The following is an 11430-nucleotide window of genomic DNA, read 5'->3' as shown; positions in this document are numbered from 1 at the left end:
AAGTGTCTTCTTAAACTTCTTCCTGTTTCCCAGTTTAATCTACCACCAGTCTCCATAGAATTTACCTCTTAACTGTCTTTTAAATATGATTTCTCACTTTAAATTTAAAGTGGATACTGGCTAACAGTCTTTGATGCAATTTATCTCCAACTTATCGCTAAAAATATCTATGAAAATACATATTTCAAAAAAGATAGAACTTGTCAACAGCATCCAATTTTAAAACTGTTAAAAATTACTGGAATCCAAATTATTTTTAACAAATTAGCAGAGATTAAAAGAAAAATAATTTTTTTAAACACGTTTCTATGGAGCCAGTAGAAACACATCAACTTTACTATTCTGGAAAAACAAACAAACAAACAAAAAACGATAGGGAACACTCTAGTTTATGGTCTGTGGCACTGAAATATAAAGTCTAAACCAACAGAAAATGGATCCGATCTCTCTGTTATAAGGAGTATTCTGTTAAAAGCAGTCACCGTGAAGCTTCCATTCCTATCATTTCCATTTTGTTTTTTTCTTCATCTAGAGGTAGCTCTCTATAGTGTATGTGGAACACATCACACTTGTACTTATTAAATATCTGGCTCTTATGTAACTTATGTTCTCCAGGAGGGCAGAGGTTATGTCTACCAAGTTCGTCCTGGTGTTTTTAACGCCTCACAGAGAGCTCAACATTGCTTTGTTCTTAGAATACAACCATTTCCTCACCCATAAAATAAACTGGTTAAAAATAAAAAGACCGTTGGCAGTAATATATTACGTTTGCAAGGCAGAACACTTAATGTACGGAATCATAGGTTGAGACAGAAAGAGACTTCCTAGTAGATGATGTTAAATTATTATTTTTTCCTCACCGTACTCCATTGGTTTGAAGAACAATGAATCAGACAGTGGACATGAGGAAAACCCCAACCTCTGTGGAGCTGGCCTGCGATGGCTTTAGAGCTGCAGATCTGCACTGGCGTTTAACCATCACCCAAGTGAACAGTGCCTGGAAACTAAGGCTGGCAAACAGTGTGCACAGTACAGAAACACAGCACAGATAAATCCCATCACATCCGAAAGTGAATAAAGTGGAAAGTAAACATCAAACCTACTACAGAACAAGTCGGAGAAAGAAACACATCTTGAACATCCAGGAGATCTGTACACATATGAATGAAAGGAAATTTTTAGAAAACTAAATGTTCCAATGGAATGCAAGAAGTAATGATCTCTATGAAATAGGAGCAGAAAGGCTTAAGCAGAGAATTAGTTGAGATGCAAAAGACGACAGGCTGATAAGACAAAAGACCTAAGAGAGATAAATAAATAAGTACAAAGGAACCAACAATTTAATAGCAGAATCCTAGTGGAGGTGATGAAGGGGCAGACTGACAACAGGAAACAAAATTCATGACGCAGAGGACAAATTTGAGCAGCTCCACCAAAACACAAAGGAAAGATGATTATTATGAGAGAAAAAAATAACAGCTATAGAGGGGAAAATAAATAGACAACAATAATGTATGGATATCCTATGTTACTTTTAATGGTAAGTATTTGAGATTTGAACTTTATGGTACAATCATGCTCCAAGTAATGTTGGGGATACATTCTGAGAAACATTTTGTTAGGTGATTCTGTGAACATCATAGAGTGAGCTTACAACAAACCTATATGGTGTATGGCCTACACGCCTAGGCTACATGACGTAGTCTATTGCTCCCAGGCTACAAGCCTGTATAGCATGTTACCGAGCAAAACAACACAAGATTAAATCAAGCACAAGAGACTATGATGCGATCAAGAGATTCAGTAAACACAATATGTTTGAAGCTGCTGCTGGCGTAACACAGCATGTTTCACAGAAAACTTCTTTTTATAAGTAGAAAAATAGCAATAAAAAGTATAGTACAGTAAATACATAAAGCAGTAACGTAGTTGTTTGTTATCATTATCAAGTATTATGCACTGTACATAATTACGTGCATACTTTTATAGGCCTGGCAGTGCAGAAGGTTTGTTTACACTAGCATCATCATAAACATGTGAGTCATGCATTGCGCCATGACCTTACTATAGCTACAACCTGATAATGGCCACGATGATGTCACTAGGTGGCAAGAAATTTTCAGTTCCATTATAATCTTATGGGATCATCATTGCAAATGAGAGTTGTATATGGGGGTTGTTGGTTGAACCGTCCTTATGCGATGCATGACTACATTTTCACAACAATACCAGGATAGATACATAGATAGATAGATAGATAGATGAGGAAATCAAGGCTTAGAGAGGTTTAGTAAATTCTGGGCATAATTAAGAATCCTCAGTCAAGCTGTGCTTGTTCCTTTGATCTTGCCTCCAGTAATCCTCAGGCTTGTTCCACTGTGTGGGTTGCCCTTTGCCCGAACCGTCTTTGTCTGATTAATTTTCACATCTACTTTAAAATGCAGCTCAGGCATCACCTGCTTCAGAGAGTATCTCCTGATCCCTCCCACTCTCAACCCCTCTCTGATCAGATACCACCACTCCGGATACACTGACCGTCTGAGCAGATCTCCACTCCCCCTCGCTCTCCATATTTGGCTTTCTCGCCATCCATGCTTCTAGCACTCCCACCCTTCTGTGAGCACATTGAAGAGAAGGATGTGCACTATTGAGCTTTGTTTGGGTCCTAACTACTTTTCCCACTATTTAAAACATACTGGGGTTTCCAGGCCATAACAATTTGGGGAGAGCTGAGCTGTGTAACTGAAAACCATAAATAAAGCAGAACTGAAGGACTTTTTTTTTTTTTCTCTTTATACTTGGAAGTTAAGAAGAACCACTAGTGTGTTAAGGGGTTAGTGAAATTTTATTAATATTGCCTGGTATGTACTTTCGATCTGCAAGCTTGTTGTTCTTTAAACTGGAGAAGTTCTTTATCATTATTATTTTATTATTGAAAGTACTTTCTTCTGTCTTTCATGTCATTTGTGTGCTATTGTGAATTCCATATTGGCTTTGTTTCTAAATTTGAATTTGGGCACAATTTATGGACTTGTTCTCTTTTTTAGTCCAAACTGATGTTTACTAATTCCATTGTTCTTTTAATATGACAAATATGTTTTTTTAATCTCTCTTTAGTTTTTCCTGATAAAAATTTTTTTTTTTTTATGACTGCAAGCTCTGCTTTTAAAGATGCTAAGTCCTCTTGACTCTTGATGAGAAAGTTAATTTAAGGGTGTAAAGGGTTTCTCCTTTTTATCCTAATTATCCACGTTTGATTCTTTTGAACTATGATATTTTTTCTCATGTTCCTGATTTTCCTTTGTCCCCCATCCTGCCACTGAGGTCTCTATATTTTCTGTGAATGAAATGCTAGAGAGCTTCTCTCAGAAATTGTGTGAGTCCTTGTATGTAATGCTTAAGAATCTTGTTCCTTGAGATGTGGCGAATAATTGGTCATGTTGACACTTTCTTCAATCCAGTCTTGTTTTTATTTAATTTTGCTGCAAGTGCTCAAAATTTTGGTATGTGGTTATCATTCTTTGCAAAATCCTACTAGAAATAAATGTTTTCTTACTTTAAGATTTATTGGTTATTGTACTATAACCAATAGTCATTGGTCATTTTCCGCATCTTGTTGACATAAGATTTATTGGTTATTGTACTATAGTTTTGGTCATTTTCTGCATCTTGTTGACATAGAATTTGATACACGTACATATTGCAAAATAATTTGCACAATTACATCTTAATAAAGCTGGAAAAAAAGATTCACCTAATAGAAATCATATACTTGGATTGCTGGGCACGTGGTCATGAATGCAGAGGGAAGCCTAGAGTCTCCCACTTTTGTTGAAGCTGTCTCCCCTTTCTCTAGAAACAGGTACCTCTGCCCCTGTTATTTGTCTTCCAATGGTTCAGGCTAGTTTATTTCTCTGTTTAACTACAATTCTTTCTTTATAGAAGTCAGGAGTGTGTTCATGAGAGCAAGGCCATCAGACACTCTTGAACTTTTCCTAAGCTGTGTTCAGAATCACTACAACCCCCTGTCACTGCGCCATTGTCTTGGAGCAGATGCGGATGCTCCATCTCTCTTTCCCCAGACAGATTATATTCCAAGATACCTCTTGGTCCTTTAGGCAAATAGTTCCCTACTGGGCCTTCCCTGTAGTCCTCAGGCATGTCTGAATTTAAATTTTAGAGTTACTATACTGTGGGTTGCCAAGTTGGAACTCCACCACACATATGGCTGCATTTTAATTTGATTGATAGAGATTACTGTAGGCAGGTTTATTGTTTTGTACATCCTGATTGTTGGAAGGCCTGAAGGACTAGATACTGCACTGGTATTGCACTGTGACTCACAGAGACCTCTGAGTTACTTTGAGAAAAAGCAGCACTTAGCTGTCCTGCATCCATGCAACATAGTGTCCCTAAAGGAGCCTACCATCCTCCATGTACCTTCTTCACCCACTAAATTCATCAGGATTCAAATGGGCTTAGTTTTGAGGCAGTCTTAGCTACACGAGCCTTTTAGAAAAAAAGGAAAAACCAGGACTGGAAGCTTCGGAATTATAAATAGTGCTGATTTATGATCTGTAAAAGTGTTAATTTAATGATGCTAATATTAGAGATAATTTTAATACTGATATAAACAGCAGCTCAGTTATTAAATATCTATGTTCTAGGCTCTTTGCTAGGAGATTTACCCATAGTATCACATTTAATCTTTACTGCATCTTCATAAATTACTAATAATGCTTCTCACTTAACAAAAGAGGAATCCAGATGATTAGAGAGGTTTAATGACCTGCCACAGATAACATAACTTAAAAGTGGTAGAAACTGCTCTGTTTTTCTCTAAATCCTGGTACTTTTAGTCACTCTACCATTAACATAATGCTGGTAAATGTGTTCCCATGTATTGGGGGAAACTGTTCTCACGTCATTATTAAATCTTAATTCTGGGCTATTTATTCATTGACAGTGAACTCTAGACTCTTGCTATATAAACCAGCTCCCATGCTTAAGGAAACAAAATAAGACCGAAGATTGGAAAGTAGGGTATGAAACAGAAACTGAGACTAAAGTCCAATTGAATGAATGGGGAAATTAATTCGAGGGATGAGAAATTCTCCAGTTCAGATATCGAATAAGCAAATGTCCAGAACCCAACCCAGCACATGAACACTGAACTCAGAACAATCTGTTGATGTGGCTCTATCTACAGCAAAGGTTCTACCTTAGTGAGGATAGCTCAAGAAGTGGTCCTTGGATGGATCTGCATAAGTTTCTACCCTTTAATGTATCTCTTCTCTCTCAAGTTTGCAAAGCATCCTTGTGTACAACCTTAGCAGTCTAGAAGGCTAGCTTACCTCCCAAAGGTCTGTAGGACAGCTAACTGTCCTTATTAGCTATTCATTCTTAATCCAGATCTTTTGGAAAAAGCTGTCTCCCTTCAATTTCACCAGGACATATATAGTTCTGAAGATTCTCACATCTTTTGGCTTCAACAGAGGAAGAAACAATTTTTGGAATGTCTTAATTTCTCTTTCATGGAGGAAACCAGACTAAGCCAAATAAAGTAAAAATGGGCATGACAAAGCAAACTTTTCTCATTCTCTAGGGCAGTGGTCCCCAACCATTTTGGCAGCAGGGACCGGTGCTCCTACGAGAATCTAATGTCTGAGGATCTGAGGGGGAGCTGAGGTGGTGATGCCAGCTCTGGGGAGTGGCTGCAAATGCAGATGAAGCTTCGCTCTCTGGCCGGCCGCTCATCCCCTGCAGTGCAGCCCAGTTCCTAACAGGCCACTGATGGTGGTTTGCAGCCCAGGGATTGAGGTCCCCTGCTCTAGGGAGACAGGGCTGAGTCAGAAGACTTCTAGGTTGTAATCCCCCCATATGCCCCCAAAATGTATAGTTTCTTACAGTGATAGCCTGTGGAGATCAGCTATGGTTCCTTGAGCGATTAATAAACACATCTGGAATCCCGTCCTGTTTTTCTCTCACAGAATTTTTGAGGCAGCAGACAAAACAACGACCAATGACATCAGTAATTTGCACCATCACATTTAGAGCTTATAAAAATATGATTTTATGTGACCTGTGCAACTAACTTTTGAGGCAGGCAAGGCATTTATTTAACAGAGGGGAAACTGGGGTTCAAAAAGCTTAAGGAACTTGCCCAAGGTCACCCAATTAAATATCCCCCAAATTAGTATTTTGGACTCTTTTTACATTTCTCCAGTCTTTCCTAGGAAGATGTTAAGGAGGAGCATGTCTTTCCTCACATCATTAGGAGACCGTTTTTAAATATTAAGAAGTAAAGTTGCTCTTTACATCCTGATGTTCATGGTCCTCTCCACAGGAAGTAATCTATTTGTGGGGGTAGGAGGATGAGGTTGGATCACAGTATTATTTCTTCACTCTGCCATCCTTGCTTTACATGTTCCATTTAACACATTTTAATTATACCTAATCTTCAGTGAGTACCTACTCTGGGCCTCACATAATTCTTGACCATCGGATGATATGTCATAATAACTCCATGAAACAGGTGTTATAATATTATGAAATGACTTGTAAGGTAACACAGTTCATTAGGGGCAAACTCAGAATTTGGACTGAGTTTGACTCCAAATCTCATATTCTTTCTACTGCATACAAACCTTTCTTATTATCTTATTATCTTAGCTCCTGAAATAGATAATAAATTCTTGCCTCTCTCTGGCATTTTGATATTTATAACTTCACTTTTGATATTTATAACTGTCATGTTTATAACTTCATTTGTTTATTTGTGCATTACAAGTTTGGAAACAACTGATATTAAATGTAAGAATTCTTCTCTCTACACTTAGGGATAATGGAGAGCAGACTGGACAGGTGGCCTGCTCAAAGTCACATGGCTTTTTGATGATGGAGCTAAGACTTAAAATCAGATCTGTCTTAAATTCTCAGATCAATTCTCATTCAGTTATCTTTCAAAGTTATCAGATAGTAAGGCCTCTACCTTCTCCCTATTTGCTCACTTCAAGTTTGCAGTCACCATTTCCTTTTGCGGGGAGGGGGTGGGATGGTGGGTGAGCACCATTGCACTGTACTTTCTAATTTGATGATACATATCTCTTATTTATTCTTGACTTTAGGTGAGGCCTTCCTCATAGGTCCAGAGGGTATTTCTACCTTCCTAGAAGAAGGCCAGAAAGAGCACTTAAAACCTGTTCCCCCTAGAAGCATTGCCTGGGGGAATGAAAAATAGAAGTACTAATAAGTTTGTGCTAGATATTTACTCTTCTCCTCTAAGGGTCTTACTGATGGAGCATAAAGCTCCATATCATAAGTGAATGAGGAAAAAATATTAATTTTCATGAATCTGGGCAAATATTTGATACAATTAAATTAGATTGGAAAATTTCTCCAACTATAAATATCCATATTTTGTACACTTTGGCATGCCGGGAGAGAGAGAAAAAGAGAGAGAGAGGGACAGAAGGAAGGAGGGAGGGAGAGAGAGAGAAAACACTAGGTCTCCAGAGTCTTCTAAATCTATATATTAAGGTAAGTATATAAATGAGAGCTGTATACCTGTTCCATCCTTCCATTCACAGGTGGAAAATGAAGGCATCTAAGAAGATGCTCAGAATTTCCTCTATCAAAGTTGTCCCCAAACTTTAGCACCTGTAGAACTTTTGGTACTCAGATTGCTGGGTCCTTCCCCCAAATTACGCATTCAATAGATCTGATATGAGGCTAAGAATGTCCCTTTCTAACTTTCTAGCAAGTTCTCAGGTGATATTGGTGCTGCTGATCCAGAGACCACACTTTGAGAACTGCTGCTCTAGAAGGAAGACCTACCATGGCACGAGGAATATCATCATCATCATCATCGGATGATGTTTATGAAGTTCTTGCCATGTTCCAGGTGTTGTTCTAGAGCTTTACATAAAATACTTCATTTAATCTTTGCAACAATCTACGAGTTGAGACACTCACTTTATCCCTAGTTTGCAGATAAATTTTAGTTACATGTCCAAGTTCACGTAGCTAATATGTGTAGGAGCTAGGGTTTGGACCCAAGCAGAGGACTCCAGAGACCGCTGTACTTAGGCTCTCTGAGCTTCAGTTACCTCATCTGGAAAAATGGAACTCAGAATCCTGAGGAGAGCTAACAGAAAATGCTAGCATCTTCTCAATTTTTCTTTTATCTTCAGTTCTGCTATTTACTGATATTGACTTGGTAATAGTAAGTCATTTTGAAATTTTGAATTTCTGGACTTCAGCCCTTTATCTGTGCTTTGACTCGGCTCATGTCACACATAAGATGGGATCATATCTTTTCAGGTCTCCGAATGTACTGACATTCCTCCAGACAGAGGTATGAAAATGCTTTGGAATGAAAACCATACAAAGTAAGGTTGAGGAGACTTTATCATCTTTGCGATCATTGATTTCTCCTTGTGATTGTCACAAATGTTCCAAAAGGTATCTAAGAACACACTGCTCTTTATAAAGTTATAGAAGTTAATTGCCATGACAATCATTGAGATTTGCATTCTATGCTACTTCCGAATCTTGATGAAGAATGTGGACCAAAGGGTTCTAATGCAAAAGTAGAAAAAAATCCTTAAATTTAATGGATGATTATTATTTGCTCTCTATAGCCTCTCTACTAAGAACTCTCATTTTAACTTCATAGCTCTATGAGACTTGTTATTTTTGTACTCATTTTTCCAAAGAGTATATTGAGGTTTTGAGAAGTTGAATAACTAGTTAAGATCAGTTAATAACTTTGTGGTTGAGTCAGAAGTGAACCAAGCCAGTCTCTCAAGCTTGACTTTCTCAGCAGCAGTCTTTGAGTTAGTTTTTCTCAGTTCATGCAAATCGACATCAAATAAAAATTTCCTTTCTATTCTTTTTTTTTCACTTAAAATGTTCTCATATTTTTGTACTTTCTACCCTTTGTCTATATCAGGGCCGTGTGTGGCAAATCCAGGGAGAAATGAGTCTTATTCTTTAATATCAGGGAACTTTTTAATTGATCTGTCATTCTGGGCATTGCAACCAGATCTACAACAAGATCACATTTTATCCAGTTCACAAATCTGTCTACAATGCCTTGAGGGTTTCTCCAACTCCTGGTTTTAAAAAGACAAACTGACTTTGTCATTCACTTTCTGGGATAAAGCCTCAATATATCTTCCTATTTTGTTCGTGTAAGCAAATGTATATGCCCACATGCTAGAGTTCCATAGGAGAGTTTGATATAAAGGTAAGAATTACCCCTCCTTAAAAAAAATTAGCAGAAACCCTGAAGCCGAGGAATGATCTCAGGACAGCCACCTTGACATATTTTAGTTGCACTGAATCAGCCCTCTGTGTTTCACTCTGTCCTGCCCCCTCTGGTCTCTCCTGGAATTTCGCTTCATCCGGATACATTTAGCCTTTGTCTCCACTTGCCCACTTGGACAATGTTCACCTTTAATTGGCTTCATCACTGGTGTCTTACTTCCTGCAGTAACGGTAGCAAATACCTGACTCCTGGGTTGCACCTTAATGGAAAAATGTGTCCTGCTCTCTAGGTAAGGTTCTTGCTAGACCCGTCCCTCCATAATCTTAGCATGTGGCCCCTTCTTTCTATCGACTACTTTCTCTCCCGTGACTTGTGTGAAGTGAGGGAGTGTAACTTGGAGCCCAAATCTGGGCTCAAATTCTGTCACTGGGAACTGGATTCAATGCAGTTTAACAAGTGTTTATTGAGGGCTGATCATTAGTGGGTCTGGAGCTTCTTGAAGTACAGGGCTTATATTCAAGATAATTTTAGGAGACAATTTCAAAAGGACAATTATTTATAGATATATTTTTATTGTTTTTTAAAAATAATTCTATTCAACATTTTTTCTTTGAATGTGTAACTGGCATATCCAAACTCTGATTTTTCAGATATTAGTATTTAGGACCAAGTAAATGCCATCTGAGACACTTATGCAGACTAACAGCACACCCAGGGATATCCAGTGAACTGGAGGATATGACAAACATGGAGAAGTAAGTTTACAGATAAATGTGGTTTGAGAAATGTTGACCTGGCCATAGGGAAGTCAAGACACACTTCATAGTATGCCATTAAGTGTCTCTCTTCTGTTCCTCATAGTCGCTTTTAGAGCTCTCCTATTTACCCATTTTATGCTTGCTCAGGTTATCTGGATCCAAATCTAGGTTCTACCAATTTGCTTGCTGTGAGACCTGGAACCTCAGTCTCTTCATCAATAACATGAGGGGCTTAGAATAACACCTACCTTTCAGGGTTCTTGTAAAGAGTAAATGAGAAAATGTATTACACTGAAAACCTAAGACACTGACAAAAGAAATTGAAGAAGACACAAATAAATAGAAAACTAGTCCATGTTAATGGATTGGAAGAATTAAATTTGTTAAAGTGTCCATACTACCCATAGCAATCTACAGTTTCAATGTAATCCCTATCAAAATTATGATATTTTTCACAGAAATAAAAAAAAAATCCTAAAATTCACGCAGAACCACAAAAGACCATGAACAGTCAAAGTGATCTTGAGAAAGAGAACAAAGCTGGAGGCATCATATGTTCTGATTTCGAACTATATTACAAAACTACAGTAATCAAAACAGTACAGTATTATCATAAAAACAGACACACAAATTAATTGAACAAGATAGAAAGCCCAGAAATAAACCCATGTGCATATGGTCAATTAATTTTTAACAAAGCTTCCAAGAATATACAACAGGAAAAAGGTAGTCTGTTCAATAAATGGTTTGGGGAAAACTGGTCAGCCACATGCAAAAGAATGAAACTGGATCACTATCTTATACCACACACAAAAGTCTATTTGAAATGGATTAAAGACTTATTCAAGTCTTTAACTTGATCGGTTTCAAGATCTGAAACCATGAAAGTCCTAGAAGAAAAAATAGAGGCTAATTTCCTTTACATTGGTCTTGGCAATGATTTTTTGGGTTCGACACCAAAAATAATAAGAGCAAAAATAAATGGTACTACATCAAACTAAAGAGCTTCTGCTCAGCAAAAGAAACTATCAACAAAAGGAAAAGGCAACCTCCAGAATGGGAGAAAATATATTTGCAAACCACATGTCTGATAAGGGGTTAATATCCAGTAGGTACAAGTAACTCATACAACTCAACTGCAAAACAAAACAAAACAAAACCCAAATAATCTAATTCAAAATGCGCAAAAGACCTCAGACATTATTACAAAGAAGACATGTAAATGATCAACGGGTACAGAAAAAGGTGCTCAACAACACATCAGGGAAAGGCAAATCAAAACTTTTAGGGTGGTTATTATTGGAAAGACAAGAGATAACAAATGCTAGTGAGAATATGGAGAGAAGGAATGTCTTGTACACTGGTGCAGCAATGTAAACTAGCATGGTCGCTATAAAAACT

Source organism: Pteropus vampyrus, unplaced genomic scaffold (genome assembly GCF_000151845.1).
Source record: "Pteropus vampyrus isolate Shadow unplaced genomic scaffold, Pvam_2.0 Scaffold232, whole genome shotgun sequence".
NCBI lineage: Eukaryota > Metazoa > Chordata > Mammalia > Chiroptera > Pteropodidae > Pteropus > Pteropus vampyrus.
The sequence above is the reverse complement of the archived record's forward strand: the minus strand, read 5'-3'. Positions refer to the sequence as shown.